This window comes from Condylura cristata, unplaced genomic scaffold, assembly GCF_000260355.1.
Source record: "Condylura cristata isolate star-nosed mole 26May11 unplaced genomic scaffold, ConCri1.0 scaffold00019, whole genome shotgun sequence".
NCBI lineage: Eukaryota > Metazoa > Chordata > Mammalia > Eulipotyphla > Talpidae > Condylura > Condylura cristata.
Window position 1 is genome coordinate 20262578 of NW_004567120.1, and position 6273 is coordinate 20268850.

At 40.8% G+C, this 6273-nt stretch overlaps 1 pseudogene; it reads right to left on the reverse strand.

The window, feature by feature from the left end:
* Positions 1–3425: 3425 nt before the first annotated feature.
* Positions 3426–4094, reverse strand: LOC101635164 (annotated as a pseudogene).
* Positions 4095–6273: the final 2179 nt, after the last annotated feature.

The following is a 6273-nucleotide window of genomic DNA, read 5'->3' on the forward strand; positions in this document are numbered from 1 at the left end:
AAATAGTCTGCATTAGCTCAACTACTTTATAGATGATGCAGTTCTGTTAATACGTTGAAGTGTTTTCACAAAGGTCATTAAATTCTTTAGGAAAATACTTAGTTTTGTGAATCTTCATTCAAAATATATAACTGTGCACAGGGTATGAGATTAAGCAAATGCATTTAAGAGTATATGCTTCGGTTGATGACACCACTGTGAGTTTTGATCGATTACAGTTTCTCCCATTTAGACAGATTTGCAAGTCTGAGAAAAGTACAAATTGAAGTGATTAGGAAAAACTGCAGTAAAAGCTCCCATGATTCTTGCTTTATGCCTCTACAGTTTCTTCAGAAGTTAAGAAATTAGGGTAAAGATGGGTGTTTTTTGTTACTGCCTTTCTTTTTCTTAAATAAAATCTCCATTACTTTTAGAAGTGTTTCTTATAGATTCTCATCTGCCTGATCTGCTGCTTGATCATTTTCTGCCTTTATCATTTTTCTGCACACAACACCATTAATCTTAAAATGAAACATGTCCAGAACTCTGGATGGTGGTACTAGTTTGCCTCTCCAGCTTCTTCTGATAAAGACTCCAAACACTTAACCCTCTTTCTTTACATACTTCAAATAAGTTCTTGTCTTTTAGACCTAAACATGTTCTTACATCTTGTGAAAAGAATTGAACCACTGTTTAATATATCGTACCTCTCTCGTTTTTTAGTTAGAAATTAAGATACTATGTCCTCAGAGTCTTTTCTTATATATTACACCATTAGCCACTCTACATTATCTGTTTAGTTTTTCTTTTTTTTTTCTTACATTTTAAAGGGACAATTTATTAGAAAAAGGAGAAAGGGGGGGAAAGGGAGTCACCTACATAGACACAGATGTGCAGAGAATTCTGTTCACTTTTTAAAATATAATTATTACTGTTTGAAATTAATGTGTTCACTTATTTCCTTGCTGGCTTATAGTCTAAGACATTCCCTGTGATGGCTAATTTTCATGTGTCAATTTGACTAGGGTTTGGAATGCATAGGTATTTAGTTAAATATTAATTCTGGGGATGCCTGCCAGGATTTTCTGGGTGAGATTAACATGTGAATTGGTGAAATGAGTACATCAGATTGTTCTTCCCCTCGTGGGTGTACCCCATCCAGTCACCTGAATAGAACAAAAGAGTAAGAAACAGAGAGACCAGCCTATTTTGTGTTTTAGGACTGCTGAAACTTAGACTAATTAAAAAATTGGAAGGGTAAAGCTGAGTCCTTTTTGTTTAGTTTTCTTAAAATGAATTAAGGTGTAGGCCCTCCCTGGTGGTGCAATGGGTTAGAGTGCAGCACTGCAAGTTGGCTGCAGCTGCTTGAGTGCGAGTTCAGTCCCCGCCCGGGAGGAGATCCACATGGCCCGGCAGACTGGCGCGGCAGACCTCTCCTGTCCCGCCAGCTGCTCCCCTCAGCCGGGAGTGTACTTCGTCGATCTGCCTGTTCTCCCCACTCTGTCTCTGGGGAATCCTCTATCCGCCCCTGCACCTCTGGCTTGTACCCCAGTTCTGTATGCATAAATAAGTAAATCTTAAAAAAATGAATTAAGGTGAGAGTAAATTAACATTCCAATCCAGCCACCAGCATGTGGATTTCCATTTGCCTAAATAAAATGAACACACATTTGTTGTACAGATTGGAGACTATCTCCAGAATTAGTACAACACTTGAGATATATCATTAAAAATATACTGGTTAACAGAGAATGGGAAGAGAGATGAGAAGGGAGAGAAAGGAAGGAGGAAAGACACAGGCACAATAATTTTGGAGGGTGAGTGATGTGTGTGCACATAAGGAAGTGTGAAAATGTACCCCAAAGGTTACATTGATAAGTAACTGACAAAATAATTTGAGGAGAAATGAATGAAAAAATTGCCCATTTTCCCTAACATGGGGTTTTAAAGTAGGTCTGAAAATGAAGCGTTTTTGTCATATTATATATTGGATAAATGTTATCTATATTTGTTAATATTTTTTTGCCATTCTTCAAATATTTTTTAGGCACTTTTTATGTGTGAGGCATGTTGCAAAGCTCTTGGGAAAACAATGATTAAGACAAGTCCCTCGAGATGCTCACAAGTCTACTGATAAACTGCTGAACAAACTGAGGCACAGAGTGGCAAATGACTTATGTAATGAGCTAGAAATATCCAGCTATTTCTGGGAATGTGGCCTACACCTACAGAAAGGGCAGGGTACAATTAGACCCTTTCATTGAAGAGCGAAGAATTAATTGATCATAAGTAAACCTCTTTCATTGAAGGGAAAAGTTGTATACAGAAACATTATAAAATCTACTCCCCCAAAGGATAAAATGGTGTCCAGTTTTTACTGTGACTGAACCCTTGTCTTTCAATGAATGAACCATTGACCTGATAGCATTTCAGTATTTGCCTCTACAGCTGTGGGACACAGCACAGGTCTGCCAGATAGAATAACTCAGAGCACAGAGAAACATAGTAGAATAAATAAATTCCTGAACTTTAGTGGGATTTTTTGCAGTTTACTTTTTTCTTTAAACCAACAAACTTTAAATGTATATCATATCTATTTTACATTTACATGTAATTTAGAGAAAAAAAAAACTCTCCTCCAACCCTCCCTTACAGAATTCTAATGAAAAATTACAGCTACCACAAAAACAAGAAAATTTGTCTCATGCTTTCCACATATACATATTTTGCCTGTGCAAAGGCGAAAACTGACAGGCATTTTCATCACTCAGGCATTTTCATCACTCAGGCATTATACAGATATATACAAATCCATCACATTTAGGTGCACGTGTAATCCATCCAGCTCACAACAACTAACTCTAATACCAACAGAGAATCCTCGAAAGAAAGGGCAGAGTCCACACAGAATTGTCCAGTTCAGGGCCTGCCCTGGTGGTGCAAGGGGTTAAAGTGCAGCACTAAGAAGAAATGAATCCCCAGTGTGGCAGACCTCTTCTGTCTCACCTGCTGTTCCCCTCAGCAGTGTACTTCATCCGTCCGCTTGTTCTGCTCCTCACTGTCTCTGCTGAATCTTCTCACCACCATTGGCCTGTACCCCAGTTCTGTATGCATGAGTACATAATTTCTTTAAACAAAAAAGAATTGTCCAGTTCAGTCCTGACTCTCTGGTTTAGTGTTACTTTTATGATGAAGTGATCCAGTAGCCATAATGTCTTTTTCTCTAGCAAAAAGCAGTGAAGAGTTAAGAGAGTCATCTTTGAATGTGGATACTATAATTTTTCAATATCTAAGTAGTAAATAAACCACTCCAAGATACTACTGGTCTACTAATTAACAATGAGAGAACTTCACAGATGATTTATTGCTCTGGCAATAAAACTCAGTGCATAATTCACCCATAGAGGATATTCAAAAATAGTCAGTACAAGAAGTCTCAAATGCTATTATTTGTTGCTAGCTTCAAGCAATTCTTCACTTTGCTTTAGAGGATTTTCTTCTTTATCAAGGTGTTCTGGATGTTTGCTACCAGAAATGGCCTCTTCATTGGCCAACAAAATATTACTTGAATAATTCTGCTCTGCATCACATAAATAAACATCGATCGGCCCGTCGGTGCTTTTCAAATGTAGTGTAAGAGAATTTCCTTCAGGAGCTGGAATATTCAGTTTAATTTCTGCTGAAGATTTAATTGCTAAAATATCCTGTTCTTCAAACATTGGAATGCTGGTAATATCTTGACACGTCACATATGCTAATCTTTCATTTTCTCTGTCGTTTATTAATTCAGAGAACTGCTTATCACAGTCCTTAAGTAACACATCCAACCTGTCTTCCATTGCTGCCAACTCAGAAAGCTCCTCTTGCAGTTTTTTCTGTCGGGCCTGGGAATTATTAAGATCATAGCCTACCCACTGAACATGGTTTTTAGATTTCTTTTTAATAAGATTGATTCCATTTAAGACACAGGTGATATCATATATTCTTCGTTTTTGTACTCCCAAGATTGCTGCAACCTTGTTTAATTCAACAACACCCTCGGGTGCAGACCGAACAAGATCCATAAATTTCTTAGTTAAGCAACCCAAGGAAGCCTCAACACGTGGCCTCTTTGCTTTTACCGGTACCTCCAATGGCAGCAGGTTCTCCATATTGGCAGGCTCAGTGCACTGGGTACTCACCGTCTCTTCGGCGGGGAGTACAAGGAGGCTGTGTAGTGTTTGCTGCTGCAGCAGTGGTAGTGGCGACAGTTGCTCACTCATGGTGTCTTAGGACGGCTCCTCACCCTTGTGCCTCACGGTCCTTGTGCTCGCTACTGCCAGCGTCCGAAGCCACAAGACAACAGTTCCTCAGGTGCCAGGCACAAACTGAAGCAGGCCCCTGCGTGCTTGGGAAGCTCTCGAACAAATGCGCCAATGTCCCAGGACCCCAAGGACCAAAACGCTGAGAGCTGCAAGGTGGCTGGACCCGCCCTCTTGTGTGAGGTTTGTGCCACCTCCCCTGTGCGCATGCGCACCACAGCTGGCGCGTTCCCGCTCCCGCTTGCTCACCCGCTCATTGCACCCCCCCTCCCCCCCGCACGCCGGCTCTGGAGAGCCAATCACAGCGCCCTTATGCACTTAACAAAGAAAGGAACTTTTTTTTTGTATTGTACTTTGTTCATCAGTTAAGTACATCACAAAGAATTAAGTTTTTGTAATATTCACCAAGATTAATACTTACTAGTTGAGCTAGTACTGGAACCCCCCCCCCCAAATCTTTTTCTACACACATACAAACTTAGCGGATGATTTCACTCGTTACCCTCAGATGAAATGTGGGGATTTATAAGCTTGAAAAGCGGAGGCTCACTTCTACCCTTCATGAATGTTTAACCAAAATTTCCAGTAGTAATGTGCATGAAGCTTTACACAGAATTTTCTAGAGCATCTAAAAAATTCCCAGTTACAGGATTAAAAAGATGTGATACATATATACAGTGGAATATTACTCAGCAACCAAAAAAATAGAAAGAAAGAAACACATGCCTTTTGCAGCAACATGGGTGGAGCTGGATCATGCTTAGTGAAACTATGTCAGAAAGAAAAGGAAAAATACCGGATGGTTTCTCTCATAGCAGGAATATAACAGAAAAAGTGAGCAAATAATGATAATGATGAACAGCTATACACCAGAGACATTTTATGGGGGTGGAGTGGGGAATGGGATCAAAAACAGTGGGGGGAGGGAAATGCACTGGACTATGGTGATGGCACATGGGTGGTTTGGTGATGGGAAGCCCAAGGGGATTACAACTGAGATGGGAAAATGCATGAAAATATGTAAAAATAAACTATTATAAAATTTAAAAAAAATTCCCAGTTACAGACATTCCCCATTGTCAAGCATTTCCTAACTGTCATACTTCAGGCTACAATGAGACAAGTTAAACATATTAAGATTTGGCTTTCTTTTTAGATAAGGGAGAGAAAGCACTTAAATCATTTGCATATTCTAGTACCTAGAGTAGTACCTGTGCATCAAAGGTTTTCATTCCATTAATACTTGAAGAATTCAAAAAAATGTTTAATTTGGATTTTATTTTTTAATTTAAGCTATATGTACATGGGGGAACTTGCTGAACAAATTATGCTGGCTTCCACTACCAGTGCTACCATTGCCCTCTCCAAAGCATCCAATTTGCACAGGCATTTTTCATATTATGAAACTAATTGCACGGCAGGTCGGGGGAAGGGAGGAGGAACACAATGGGACTGTGGAGGAGGACTATGGGTGATCTGGTGGTGGTAGAGCTACCGTGACCACACCTGATGGGAGAACTCCTTTGTGTCAAAATACTGACAAGGATGTAAATGGTATTTCACTTAAAAATAGGCCCTCCCTGGTGGCGCAGCGGGTTAAAGCACTGCACTGAGAAGCTAAAGCTACTTCCGCATGAGTCCGCCTGCCCCGGAGGTGACCACATGGCGCGCAGACCTCTCCTGACCTGCCCGCTGCTCCCCTCAGCAGTTTACTTCGTTGATCTGCCTGTTCTGCTCCCCACTGTCTCTGGTGAGTCCTCTCACTGCCCCTGCGCCTCTGGCCTGTACCCCAGTTCTGTATGCAGAAATAAATAAATCTTTAAAATAAATAAATCTTAAGGCCTTCCCTGGTGGCGCAGCGGGATAAAGCACAGCACTAAGAAGCTAAAGCTACTTCTGCATGAATTCTATTCCCGCCTGCCCCGGAGGTGACCACATGGCGTGGCAGACCTCTCCTGACCCGCCCGCTGCTCCCCTCAGCAGTGTACTTCGT